The sequence below is a fragment of the Astyanax mexicanus genome, chromosome 19, assembly GCF_023375975.1.
Source record: "Astyanax mexicanus isolate ESR-SI-001 chromosome 19, AstMex3_surface, whole genome shotgun sequence".
NCBI classification, from domain to species: domain Eukaryota; kingdom Metazoa; phylum Chordata; class Actinopteri; order Characiformes; family Acestrorhamphidae; genus Astyanax; species Astyanax mexicanus.
This window is the reverse complement of record NC_064426.1, coordinates 43,954,828-43,969,075: the sequence shown is the minus strand read 5'-3', so window position 1 is coordinate 43,969,075 and position 14,248 is coordinate 43,954,828. Positions and strand designations below refer to the sequence as shown.

Below are 14,248 nucleotides of genomic sequence, written 5' to 3'. Positions count from 1 at the left end.
TTGCTATGGTATCCGGGGTGGTTGCTATGGTGTTTCTAGGTGGTTGCTAGGTGATGTATATGCATAAATTTGATTAAATGGTGTTTGCACGTTGCTACGCAACGTGCAAATACATCAATCAGCTATGCACGCTAGGTTGCTCTGGCCGTTCGGGGGTGTCCAAACTTTTGACCCGTGGCTCCATTACACACAGTACTGGGGGGGCCGGGGTGTCCAAACTTTTGACCCGTGGCTCCATTACACACAGTACTGGGGGGCCGGGGTGTCCAAACTTTTGACCTAATGCTGTTTTATCCCATAGCTGCTCCATTACACACAGTACTGGAGTTCTAGCTACCTGTCCTTCGATCTAGCTGCCGTCCTCCGATTGGCCCCATTCATTCCAATGGGGCCACTTCGTACGACAATCGTACGAAATCCGTACGACGTAACTTTTCGTAACGCATATTTTCGGAAAGAGCTCAATAAGTTCTACAGGTCCTCAATTGGTTTCATCTTCGTATTTCAAAAATTGCGACGTCCACGGGCGTGCAAAGTTCTGCCCATTCATTTTCAATGGGCAAAAAAACGCGTACTTACGAAGTTTTTACGAAAAACGTAAGTCCGATCGGAAAGCTGTATACAAGCCCACCATTCCCGATATGGACGCACGTTTTCTCTTTTGAACGAAGTCGATATTTCGAAAACTGCGGCACTAGTTAACCGGACAAAAAACAGGTGGAATAATAAGAAGAAGAAGAAGAAGAACTAGATTGCAGTTCCTGCAGAAACTGCGAGTGTGATTGCAGTGCTGGCTGGTATCTGCTAAGGTGTTGCTAGGTGGTTGCTAAGGTGTTGCTAGGTGGTTGCTAAGGTGTTGCTGTGGTATCCAGGATGGTTGCTAAGGTGTTGCTAGGTGGTTGCTAGGGTGTTGCTAGGCGGTTGCTAAGGTGTTGCTATGGTATCCGGGGTGGTTGCTAAGGTGTTGCTAGGTGGTTGCTAGGGTGTTGCTAGGCGGTTGCTAAGGTGTTGCTATGGTATCCGGGGTGGTTGCTAAGGTGTTGCTAGGTGGTTGCTAGGGTGTTGCTAGGCGGTTGCTAAGGTGTTGCTATGGTATCCGGGGTGGTTGCTAAGGTGTTGCTAGGTGGTTGCTAGGTGGTTGCTAAGGTGTTGCTAGGCGGTTGCTAAGGTGTTGCTAGGCGGTTGCTAAGGTGTTGCTATGGTATTTGGGGTGGTTGCTAAGGTGTTGCTAGGTGGTTGCTAGGTGGTTGCTAAGGTGTTGCTAGGCGGTTGCTAAGGTGTTGCTATGGTATCCGGGGTGGTTGCTAAGGTGTTGCTAGGTGGTTGCTAGGTGGTTGCTAGGGTGTTGCTAGGCGGTTGCTAAGGTGTTGCTATGGTATTTTGGGTGGTTGCTAAGGTGTTGCTAGGTGGTTGCTAGGTGGTTGCTAGGGTGTTGCTAGGCGGTTGCTAAGGTGTTGCTATGGTATCCGGGGTGGTTGCTAAGGTGTTGCTAGGTGGTTGCTAAGGTGTTGCTAGGCGGTTGCTAAGGTGTTGCTATGGTATCCGGGGTGGTTGCTAAGGTGTTGCTAGGTGGTTGCTAGGGTGTTGCTATGGTATCCGGGGTGGTTGCTAAGGTGTTGCTAGGTGGTTGCTAGGTGGTTGCTAGGGTGTTGCTAGGCGGTTGCTAAGGTGTTGCTATGGTATCCGGGGTGGTTGCTAAGGTGTTGCTAGGTGGTTGCTAAGGTGTTGCTAGGCGGTTGCTAAGGTGTTGCTATGGTATCCGCGGTGGTTGCTAAGGTGTTGCTAGGTGGTTGCTAAGGTGTTGCTAGGCGGTTGCTAAGGTGTTGCTATGGTATCCGGGGTGGTTGCTAAGGTGTTGCTAGGTGGTTGCTAGGGTGTTGCTAGGCGGTTGCTAAGGTGTTGCTATGGTATCCGGGGTGGTTGCTAAGGTGTTGCTAGGTGGTTGCTAGGGTGTTGCTAGGCGGTTGCTAAGGTGTTGCTATGGTATCCGGGGTGGTTGCTAAGGTGTTGCTAGGTGGTTGCTAGGTGGTTGCTAGGGTGTTGCTAGGCGGTTGCTAAGGTGTTGCTATGGTATCCGGGGTGGTTGTTAAGGTGTTGCTAGGTGGTTGCTAGGTGGTTGCTAGGGTGTTGCTAGGCGGTTGCTAAGGTGTTGCTATGGTATCCGGGGTGGTTGCTAAGGTGTTGCTAGGTGGTTGCTAGGTGGTTGCTAGGGTGTTGCTAGGCGGTTGCTAAGGTGTTGCTATGGTATCTGGGGTGGTTGCTAAGGTGTTGCTAGATGGTTGCTAGGTGGTTGCTAAGGTGTTGCTATGGTATCCAGGGTGGTTGCTATGGTGTTGCTAAGTGGTTGGTAGGTCACTCCTAAGCAGTTGCTAGGTGGTTGCTAAGGTGTTGCTATGGTATCCGCGGTGGTTGCTATGGTGTTTCTAGGTGGTTGCTAGTTGATGTATATGCATAAATTTGATTAAATGGTGTTTGCACGTTGCTACGCAACGTGCAAATACATCAATCAGCTATGCACGCTAGGTTGCTCTGGCCGTTCGGGGGTGTCCAAACTTTTGACCCGTGGCTCCATTACACACAGTACTGGGGCTCTGGGGTGTCCAAACTTTTGACCCGTGGCTCCATTACACACAGTACTGGGGGGCCGGGGTGTCCAAACTTTTGACCTAATGCTGTTTTATCCCATAGCTGCTCCATTACACACAGTACTGGAGTTCTAGCTACCTGTCCTTCGATCTAGCTGCCGTCCTCCGATTTGCCCCATTCATTCCAATGGGGCCACTTCGTACGACAATCGTACGAAATCCGTACGTCGTAACTTTTCGTAACGCATATTTTCGGAAAGAGCTCAATAAGTTCTACAGGTCCTCAATTGGTTTCATCTTCGTATTTCAAAAATTGCGACGTCCACGGGCGTGCAAAGTTCTGCCCATTCATTTTCAATGGGCAAAAAAACGCGTACTTACGAAGTTTTTACGAAAAACGTAAGTCCGATCGGAAAGCTGTATACAAGCCCACCATTCCCGATATGGACGCACGTTTTCTCTTTTGAACGAAGTCGATATTTCGAAAACTGCGGCACTAGTTAACCGGACAAAAAACAGGTGGAATAATAATAATAACTAGATTGCAGTTCCTACAGAAACTGCGAGTGTGATTGCAGTGCTGGCTGGTATCTGCTATGGTGTTGCTAAGGTGTTGCTAAGTGGTTGCTAAGGTGTGGCTATGGTATCCGGGGTGGTTGCTAAGGTGTTGCTAAGTGGTTGCTAGGTGGTTGCTAAGGTGTTGCTAGGCGGTTGCTAAGGTGTTGCTATGGTATCTGGGGTGGTTGCTAAGGTGTTGCTAGGTGGTTGCTAAGGTGTTGCTAGGCGGTTGCTAAGGTGTTGCTATGGTATCCAGGGTGGTTGCTAAGGTGTTGCTAGGTGGTTGCTAGGTGGTTGCTAAGGTGTTGCTAGGCGGTTGCTAAGGTGTTGCTATGGTATCCGGGGTGGTTGCTAAGGTGTTGCTAGGTGGTTGCTAGGTGGTTGCTAAGGTGTTGCTAGGCGGTTGCTAAGGTGTTGCTATGGTATCCGGGGTGGTTGCTAAGGTGTTGCTAGGTGGTTGCTAGGGTGTTGCTATGGTATCCGGGGTGGTTGCTAAGGTGTTGCTAGGTGGTTGCTAGGTGGTTGCTAGGGTGTTGCTAGGCGGTTGCTAAGGTGTTGCTATGGTATCCGGGGTGGTTGCTAAGGTGTTGCTAGGTGGTTGCTAAGGTGTTGCTAGGCGGTTGCTAAGGTGTTGCTATGGTATCCGGGGTGGTTGCTAAGGTGTTGCTAGGTGGTTGCTAAGGTGTTGCTAGGCGGTTGCTAAGGTGTTGCTATGGTATCCGGGGTGGTTGCTAAGGTGTTGCTAGGTGGTTGCTAGGGTGTTGCTAGGCGGTTGCTAAGGTGTTGCTATGGTATCCGGGGTGGTTGCTAAGGTGTTGCTAGGTGGTTGCTAGGGTGTTGCTAGGCGGTTGCTAAGGTGTTGCTATGGTATCCGGGGTGGTTGCTAAGGTGTTGCTAGGTGGTTGCTAGGTGGTTGCTAGGGTGTTGCTAGGCGGTTGCTAAGGTGTTGCTATGGTATCCGGGGTGGTTGCTAAGGTGTTGCTAGGTGGTTGCTAGGTGGTTGCTAGGGTGTTGCTAGGCGGTTGCTAAGGTGTTGCTATGGTATCCGGGGTGGTTGCTAAGGTGTTGCTAGGTGGTTGCTAGGTGGTTGCTAGGGTGTTGCTAGGCGGTTGCTAAGGTGTTGCTATGGTATCCGGGGTGGTTGCTAAGGTGTTGCTAGGTGGTTGCTAGGTGGTTGCTAGGGTGTTGCTAGGCGGTTGCTAAGGTGTTGCTATGGTATCCGGGGTGTTTGCTAAGGTGTTGCTAGGTGGTTGCTAGGTGGTTGCTAGGGTGTTGCTAGGCGGTTGCTAAGGTGTTGCTATGGTATCCGGGGTGGTTGCTAAGGTGTTGCTAGGTGGTTGCTAGGTGGTTGCTAGGGTGTTGCTAGGGGGTTGCTAAGGTGTTGCTATGGTATCTGGGGTGGTTGCTAAGGTGTTGCTAGATGGTTGCTAGGTGGTTGCTATGGTGTTGCTAGGCGGTTGCTAAGGTGTTGCTATGGTATCCGGGGTGGTTGCTATGGTGTTTCTAGGTGGTTGCTAGGTGATGTATATGCATAAATTTGATTAAATGGTGTTTGCACGTTGCTACGCAACGTGCAAATACATCAATCAGCTATGCACGCTAGGTTGCTCTGGCCGTTCGGGGGTGTCCAAACTTTTGACCCGTGGCTCCATTACACACAGTACTGGGGGGCCGGGGTGTCCAAACTTTTGACCCGTGGCTCCATTACACACAGTACTGGGGGGCCGGGGTGTCCAAACTTTTGACCTAACGCTGATTTATCCCATAGCTGCTCCATTACACACAGTACTGGAGTTCTAGCTACCTGTCCTTCGATCTAGCTGCCGTCCTCCGATTGGCCCCATTCATTCCAATGGGGCCACTTCGTACGACATTCGTACGAAATCCGTACGTCGTAACTTTTCGTAACGCATATTTTCGGAAAGAGCTCAATAAGTTCTACAGGTCCTCAATTGGTTTCATCTTAGTATTTCAAAAATTGCGACGTCCACGGGCGTGCAAAGTTCTGCCCATTCATTTTCAATGGGCAAAAAAACGCGTACTTACGAAGTTTTTACGAAAAACGTAAGTCCGATCGGAAAGCTGTATACAAGCCCACCATTCCCGATATGGACGCACGTTTTCTCTTTTGAACGAAGTCGATATTTCGAAAACTGCGGCACTAGTTAACCGGACAAAAAACAGGTGGAATAATAATAATAACTAGATTGCAGTTCCTGCAGAAACTGCGAGTGTGATTGCAGTGCTGGCTGGTATCTGCTAAGGTGTTGCTAGGTGGTTGCTAAGGTGTTGCTAGGTGGTTGCTAAGGTGTTGCTATGGTATCCAGGGTGGTTGCTAAGATGTTGCTAGGTGGTTGCTAAGGTATTGCTAGGCGGTTGCTAAGGTGTTGCTATGGTATCCAGGATGGTTGCTAAGGTGTTGCTAGGTGGTTGCTAGGGTGTTGCTAGGCGGTTGCTAAGGTGTTGCTATGGTATCCGGGGTGGTTGCTAAGGTGTTGCTAGGTGGTTGCTAGGGTGTTGCTAGGCGGTTGCTAAGGTGTTGCTATGGTATCCGGCGTGGTTGCTAAGGTGTTGCTAGGTGGTTGCTAGGGTGTTGCTAGGCGGTTGCTAAGGTGTTGCTATGGTATCCGGGGTGGTTGCTAAGGTGTTGCTATGGTATCCGGGGTGGTTGCTAAGGTGTTGCTAGGTGGTTGCTAAGGTGTTGCTAGGCGGTTGCTAAGGTGTTGCTATGGTATCTGGGGTGGTTGCTAAGGTGTTGCTAGGTGGTTGCTAGGTGGTTGCTAGGGTGTTGCTAGGCGGTTGCTAAGGTGTTGCTATGGTATCCGGGGTGGTTGCTAAGGTGTTGCTAGGTGGTTGCTAGGTGGTTGCTAGGGTGTTGCTAGGCGGTTACTAAGGTGTTGCTATGGTATCCGGGGTGGTTGCTAAGGTGTTGCTAGGTGGTTGCTAGGTGGTTGCTAGGGTGTTGCTAGGCGGTTGCTAGGTGGTTGCTAAGGTGTTGCTATGGTATCCGGGGTGGTTGCTAAGGTGTTGCTAGGTGGTTGCTAGGTGGTTGCTAGGGTGTTGCTAGGCAGTTGCTAAGGTGTTGCTATGGTATCCGGGGTGGTTGCTAAGGTGTTGCTAAGTGGTTGGTAGGTGGTTGCTAAGGTGTTGCTAGGCAGTTGCTAAGGTGTTGCTATGGTATCCGGGGTGGTTGCTAAGGTGTTGCTAGGTGGTTGCTAGGGTGTTGCTAGGCGGTTGCTAAGGTGTTGCTATGGTATCCGGGGTGGTTGCTAAGGTGTTGCTAAGTGGTTGGTAGGTGGTTGCTAAGGTGTTGCTAGGCAGTTGCTAAGGTGTTGCTATGGTATCCGGGGTGGTTGCTAAGGTGTTGCTAGGTGGTTGCTAGGGTGTTGCTAGGCGGTTGCTAAGGTGTTGCTATGGTATCCGGGGTGGTTGCTAAGGTGTTGCTATGGTATCCGGGGTGGTTGCTAAGGTGTTGCTAGGTGGTTGCTAAGGTGTTGCTAGGTGGTTGCTAAGGTGTTGCTATGGTATCTGGGGTGGTTGCTAAGGTGTTGCTAGGTGGTTGCTAGGTGGTTGCTAGGCGGTTGCTAAGGTGTTGCTATGGTATCCGGGGTGGTTGCTAAGGTGTTGCTAGGTGGTTGCTAGGTGGTTGCTAGGGTGTTGCTAGGCGGTTACTAAGGTGTTGCTATGGTATCCGGGGTGGTTGCTAAGGTGTTGCTAGGTGGTTGCTAGGGTGTTGCTAGGCGGTTGCTAGGTGGTTGCTAAGGTGTTGCTATGGTATCCGGGGTGGTTGCTAAGGTGTTGCTAGGTGGTTGCTAGGTGGTTGCTAGGGTGTTGCTAGGCGGTTGCTAAGGTGTTGCTATGGTATCCGGGGTGGTTGCTAAGGTGTTGCTAAGTGGTTGGTAGGTGGTTGCTAAGGTGTTGCTAGGCGGTTGCTAAGGTGTTGCTATGGTATCTGGGGTGGTTACTAAGGTGTTGCTAGGTGGTTGCTAGGTGGTTGCTAAGGTGTTGCCAGGCGGTTGCTAAGGTGTTGCTATGGTATCTGGGGTGGTTGCTAAGGTGTTGCTAGGTGGTTGCTAGGTGGTTGCTAGGGTGTTGCTAGGCGGTTGCTAAGGTGTTGCTATGGTATCCGGGATGGTTGCCAAGGTGTTGCTAGGTGGTTGCTAGGTGGTTGCTAGGGTGTTGCTAGGCGGTTGCTAAGGTGTTGCTATGGTATCCGGGGTGGTTGCTATGGTGTTTCTAGGTGGTTGCTAGGTGATGTATATGCATCAATTAGATTAAATGGTGTTTGCACGTTGCTACGCAACGTGCAAATACATCAATCAGCTATGCACGCTAGGTTGCTCTGGCCGTTCGGGGGTGTCCAAACTTTTGACCCGTGGCTCCATTACACACAGTACTGGGGGGCCGGGGTGTCCAAACTTTTGACCCATGGCTCCATTACACACAGTACTGGGGGGGGGCCGGGGTGTCCAAACTTTTGACCTAACGCTGATTTATCCCATAGCTGCTCCATACACTCACAGTACGGGAGTTCTAGCTACCTGTCCTTCGATCTAGCTGCCGTCCTCCGATTGGCCCCATTCATTCCAATGGGGCCACTTCGTACGACATTCGTACGAAATCCGTACGTCGTAACTTTTCGTAACGCATATTTTCGGAAAGAGCTCAATAAGTTCTACAGGTCCTCAATTGGTTTCATCTTCGTATTTCAAAAATTGCGACGTCCACGGGCGTGCAAAGTTCTGCCCATTCATTTTCAATGGTCAAAAAAACGCGTACTTACGAAGTTTTTACGAAAAACGTAAGTCCGATCGGAAAGCTGTATACAAGCCCACCATTCCCGATATGGACGCACGTTTTCTCTTTTGAACGAAGTCGATATTTCGAAAACTGCGGCACTAGTTAACCGGACAAAAAACAGGTGGAATAATAATAATAATAAGAAGAAGAAGAAGAAGAACTAGATTGCAGTTCCTACAGAAACTGCGAGTGTGATTGCAGTGCTGGCTGGTATCTGCTATGGTGTTGCTAAGGTGTTGCTAAGTGGTTGCTAAGGTGTGGCTATGGTATCCGGGGTGGTTGCTAAGGTGTTGCTAAGTGGTTGCTAGGTGGTTGCTAAGGTGTTGCTAGGCGGTTGCTAAGGTGTTGCTATGGTATCCGGGGTGGTTGCTAAGGTGTTGCTAGGTGGTTGCTAGGTGGTTGCTAAGGTGTTGCTAGGCGGTTGCTAAGGTGTTGCTATGGTATCCGGGGTGGTTGCTAAGGTGTTGCTAAGTGGTTGCTAGGGTGTTGCTAGGCGGTTGCTAAGGTGTTGCTATGGTATCCGGGGTGCTTGCTAAGGTGTTGCTAGGTGGTTACTAGGTGGTTGCTAAGGTGTTGCTAGGCGGTTGCTAAGGTGTTGATAGGCGGTTGCTAAGGTGTTGCTATGGTATCTGGGGTGCTTGCTAAGGTGTTGCTAGGTGGTTACTAGGTGGTTGCTAAGGTGTTGCTAGGCGGTTGCTAAGGTGTTGCTAGGCGGTTGCTAAGGTGTTGCTATGGTATTTGGGGTGGTTGCTAAGGTGTTGCTAGGTGGTTGCTAGGTGGTTGCTAGGTGGTTGCTAAGGTGTTGCTATGGTATCCGGGGTGGTTGCTAAGGTGTTGCTAGGTGGTTGCTAGGTGGTTGCTAGGGTGTTGCTAGGCGGTTGCTAAGGTGTTGCTATGGTATCTTGGGTGGTTGCTAAGGTGTTGCTAGGTGGTTGCTAGGTGGTTGCTAGGGTGTTGCTAGGCGGTTGCTAAGGTGTTGCTATGGTATCCGGGGTGGTTGCTAAGGTGTTGCTAGGTGGTTGCTAGGTGGTTGCTAGGGTGTTGCTAGGCGGTTGCTAAGGTGTTGCTATGGTATCCGGGGTGGTTGCTAAGGTGTTGCTAGGTGGTTGCTAGGTGGTTGCTAGGGTGTTGCTAGGCGGTTGCTAAGGTGTTGCTATGGTATCCGGGGTGGTTGCTAAGGTGTTGCTAGGTGGTTGCTAGGTGGTTGCTAGGGTGTTGCTAGGCGGTTGCTAAGGTGTTGCTATGGTATCTTGGGTGGTTGCTAAGGTGTTGCTAGGTGGTTGCTAGGTGTTTGCTAGGGTGTTGCTAGGCGGTTGCTAAGGTGTTGCTATGGTATCCGGGGTGGTTGCTAAGGTGTTGCTAGGTGGTTGCTAGGTGGTTGCTAGGGTGTTGCTAGGCGGTTGCTAAGGTGTTGCTATGGTATCCGGGGTGGTTGCTAAGGTGTTGCTAGGTGGTTGCTAGGTGGTTGCTAGGGTGTTGCTAGGCGGTTGCTAAGGTGTTGCTATGGTATCCGGGGTGGTTGCTAAGGTGTTGCTAGGTGGTTGCTAGGTGGTTGCTAAGGTGTTGCTAGGCGGTTGCTAAGGTGTTGCTATGGTATCCGGGGTGGTTGCTAAGGTGTTGCTAGGTGGTTGCTAGGTGGTTGCTAAGGTGTTGCTAGGCGGTTGCTAAGGTGTTGCTATGGTATCCGGGGTGGTTGCTAAGGTGTTGCTAGGTGGTTGCTAAGGTGTTGCTAGGCGGTTGCTAAGGTGTTGCTATGGTATCCGGGGTGGTTGCTAAGGTGTTGCTAGGTGGTTGCTAGGTGGTTGCTAGGGTGTTGCTAGGCGGTTGCTAAGGTGTTGCTATGGTATCCGGGATGGTTGCTAAGGTGTTGCTAGGTGGTTGCTAGGTGGTTGCTAGGGTGTTGCTAGGCGGTTGCTAAGGTGTTGCTAGGGTATCCGGGGTGGTTGCTATGGTGTTTCTAGGTGGTTGCTAGGTGATTTATATGCATAAATTAGATTAAATGGTGTTTGCACGTTGCTACGCAACGTGCAAATACATCAATCAGCTATGCACGCTAGGTTGCTCTGGCCGTTCGGGGGTGTCCAAACTTTTGACCCGTGGCTCCATTACACACAGTACTGGGGGGCCGGGGTGTCCAAACTTTTGACCCATGGCTCCATTACATACAGTACTGGGGGGCCGGGGTGTCCAAACTTTTGACCTAATGCTGTTTTATCCCATAGCTGCTCCATACACTCACAGTACTGGAGTTCTAGCTACCTGTCCTTCGATCTAGCTGCCGTCCTCCGATTGGCCCCATTCATTCCAATGGGGCCACTTCGTACGACATTCGTACGAAATCCGTACGTCGTAACTTTTCGTAACGCATATTTTCGGAAAGAGCTCAATAAGTTCTACAGGTCCTCAATTGGTTTCATCTTCGTATTTCAAACATTGCGACGTCCACGGGCGTGCAAAGTTCTGCCCATTCATTTTCAATGCGCAAAAAAACGCGTACTTACGAAGTTTTTACGAAAAACGTAAGTCCGATCAGAAAGCTGTATACAAGCCCACCATTCCCGATATGGACGCACGTTTTCTCTTTTGAACGAAGTCGATATTTCGAAAACTGCGGCACTAGTTAACCGGACAAAAAACAGGTGGAATAATAATAATAATAATAATAATAATAATAATAATAAGAAGAAGAAGAAGAAGAAGAATAAGACTTAAGAAGATCAGTACTGTGATTGCATTACTGCAATCACACTAATAAGACTTAAGAAGAACAATACTGTGATTGCATTACTGCAATCACACTAATAATAATAATAATAAGAAGAAGAAGAAGAAGAATAAGACTTAAGAAGAACAATACTGTGATTGCATTACTGCAATCACACTAATAATAATAAGAATAAGACTTAAGAAGATCAATACTGTGATTGCATTACTGCAATCACACTAATAAGAAGAAGAAGAATAAGACTTAAGAAGAACAATACTGTGATTGCATTACTGCAATCACACTAATAAGACTTAAGAAGAACAATACTGTGATTGCATTACTGCAATCACACTAACTAGAAAAGGAAAGTTCGATAACGAACTTTAAGTTGGCTTGGAAAAGTACGTTAAATAGTTAAATAACGTTGAATAGTTAAAATGGTTGCTAAGATATTTCTGTCTAAAGCGTGTGAAGAGTGGTTGCTATGCTGTTGACTTTCGGCTAAATGTTGAAGTCCAAAAAGTTTTGGCTAACATGGTGAAAAGCTTATAATTATCTTAAAAAGTAAAGTGTTGCTAAGTGGTTGCTAGGTAGTTGCTAGGCAGTTGCTAATGTAGTCCACATCGTTGCTTAGTGTTTGCTAATTGGTTGCTAGGCAGTTGCGAACATATTCAAGGTGGTTGCTAAGCTGTTGCTAACTTGTTGCTAGGCAACTCCTAACGTATTCCAAATGGTTTTTAAGTGGTTATTAGGCAGTTTCTAATATTTTCCAGGTGGTTGCTAACTGGTTGCTATGGTATCCGGGGTGGTTGCTAAGGTGTTGCTAGGTGGTTGCTAAGGTGTTGCTATGGTATCTGGGGTGGTTGCTAAGGTGTTGCTAGGTGGTTGCTAGAGGGTTAATAGGTGGTTGCTAAGGTGTTGCTATGGGATCCAGGGTGGTTGCTAAGGTGTTGCTATGGTATCCGGGTTGGTTGCTAAGGTGTTGCTAGGTGGTTGCTAAGGTGTTGCTATGGTATCCAGGGTGGTTGCTAAGGTGTTGCTAGGTGGTTGCTAGGGTGTTGCTAGGCGGTTGCAATGGTATCCAGGGTGGTTGCTAAGGTGTTGCTAGGTGGTTGCTAAGGTGTTGCTATGGTATCCGGGGTGGTTGCTAAGGTGTTGCTAGGTGGTTGCTAAGGTGTTGCTATGGTATCCTGGGTGGTTGCTAAGGTGTTGCTAGGTGGTTGCTATGGTGTTGCTATGGTATCCAGGGTGGTTGCTAAGGTGTTGCTAGGTGGTTGCTAAGGTGTTGCTATGGTATCCTGGGTGGTTGCTAAGGTGTTGCTAGGTGGTTGCTAGGCAGTAGCTAATGTGTTGCTATGGTATCCTGGGTGGTTGCTAAGGAGTTTCTAGGTGGTTGCTAAGGTGTTGCTAGGTGGTTGCTAAGGTGTTGCTAGGTGGTTGCTAAGGTGTTGCAATGGTATCCGGGGTGGTTGCTAAGGTGTTGCTAGGTGGTTGCTAAGGTGTTGCTATGGTATCCTGGGTGGTTGCTAAGGTGTTGCTAGGTGGTTGCTATGGTGTTGCTATGGTATCCAGGGTGGTTGCTAAGGTGTTGCTAGGTGGTTGCTAAGGTGTTGCTATGGTATCCTGGGTGGTTGCTAAGGTGTTGCTAGGTGGTTGCTAGGCAGTAGCTAAGGTGTTGCTATGGTATCCTGGGTGGTTGCTAAGGAGTTTCTAGGTGGTTGCTAAGGTGTTGCTAGGTGGTTGCTAAGGTGTTGCTAGGTGGTTGCTAAGGTGTTGCAATGGTATCCGGGGTGGTTGCTAAGGTGTTGCTAGGTGGTTGCTAGGCGGTTGCTTAGGTGTTGCTATGGTATCCGGGGTGGTTGCTACGGTGTTTCTAAGTGGTTGCTAAGGTGTTGCTAGGTGGTTGCTAAGGTGTTGCTATGGTATCCAGGGTGGTTGCTAAGGTGTTGCTAGGTGGTTGCTAAGGTGTTGCTATGGTATCCAGGGTGGTTGCTAAGGTGTTGCTAGGTGGTTGCTAGGTGGTTGCTAGGGTGTTGCTAGGTGGTTGCTAAGGTGTTGCTATGGTATCCAGGGTGGTTGCAAAGGTGTTGCTAGGTGGTTGCTAGGTGGTTGCTAGGGTGTTGCTAGGTGGTTGCTAAGGTGTTGCTAGGTGGTTGCTAAGGTGTTGCTATGGTATCCAGGGTGGTTGCTAAGGTGTTGCTAGGTGGTTGCTAAGGTGTTGCTAGGTGGTTGCTAAGGTGTTGCTATGGTATCCGGGGTGGTTGCTAAGGTGTTGCTAGGTGGTTGCAAGGTGGTTGCTAAGGTGTTGCTAGGTGGTTGCTAGGGTGTTGCTAGGTGGTTGCTAAGGTTTTGCTAGGTGGTTGCTAAGGTGTTTCTATGGTATCCAGGGTGGTTGCTAAGGTGTTGCTAGGTGGTTGCTAAGGTGTTGCTATGGTATCCGGGGTGGTTGCTAAGGTGTTGCTAGGCGGTTGCTAGGCGGTTGCTAAGGTGTTGCTATGGTGTCTGTGGTGGTTGCTAAGGTGTTGCTAGGTGGTTGCTAAGATGTTGCTATGGTATCTGGGGTGGTTGCTAAGGTGTTGCTAGGTGTATCTGACTGGTCGCTAGGCAGTTGCTACCATTTCTAAAGTGGTTGCTAAGCAGTTGCTAACGTTTTCCAGGTGGTTGCTAAGGTGTTGCTATCTGGTTGCTAGGCAGTTGCTAACGTATTACACATGGTTGCTAAGTGGTTGCTAGGCAGTTGCTAATGTTTTCCAGGTGGTTGCTAAGGTGTATCTAACTGGTTGCTAGGCAGTAGTAGATAAAAAGAAAGAGTGTTAAATGTAGAAGTACAGAAAAAGGGAGAGCCTGAAATAGAGAAGTAGAGAGAAAATCAGCGTGAGAAGTAGAGAAAGAACACCCGAGAATGTGAGAAAAAGAGTGACAAGTAGAGAGAAATATTGAGCGAGAGAAAGAGAATTAGGGAAAAAGAGAGATCGAGAAATAAAGAAGTAGAGAAAGAAAAAGGATGTAGTAGAGAGATAGATAGAAAGAGAAAGCAAGACAGAAAAGTAGAGTGAAAGAGAAGTAGAGAGAAGAGCGAGAAATAAAGAGAGAGTAAGAGAGAAATAGAGAAATAGAAAAGTAGAAAGAAAGAGACATAGAAAAGTAGAGAGAGTGAGAAATAGAGAAGTAGAGAGAGAGTGAGAAAGAGAGAGTGAGAAATAGAGAAGAAGAGAGCAAAAGAGAGTGAGAAATAGAGAAGCAGAGAGAGAGTGAGAAATAGAGAAGTAGAGAGAGAGTGAGAAAGAGAGAGTGAGAAATAGAGAAGTAGAGAGAGTGAGAAATAGAGACGTAGAGAGAGAGTGAGAAAGAGAGTGAGAAATAGAGAAGTAGAGAGAGAGTGAGAAATAGAGATGTAGAGAGAGAGTGAAAAAGAGAGTGAGAAATATAGAAGTAGAGAGAGTGAGAAATATAGAAGTAGAGAGAGAGAGTGAGAAATAGAGACGTAGAGAGAGAGTGAGAAAGAGAGAGTGAGATAGAGAAGTAGAGAGAGAGTGAGAAATAGAGTGAGAAATAGACGTAGAGAGAGAGTGAGAAAGAGAGTGAGAAATAGAGACGT

At 48.5% G+C, this 14,248-nt stretch overlaps 1 protein-coding gene across 4 annotated transcripts in view; it reads right to left on the bottom strand.

Annotated features, from left to right (window-relative positions):
* Positions 1-14,248, bottom strand: part of prpsap1 (phosphoribosyl pyrophosphate synthetase-associated protein 1) — a 72,103-nt gene that overhangs the window by 44,692 nt on the left and 13,163 nt on the right. The window lies entirely within an intron of this gene.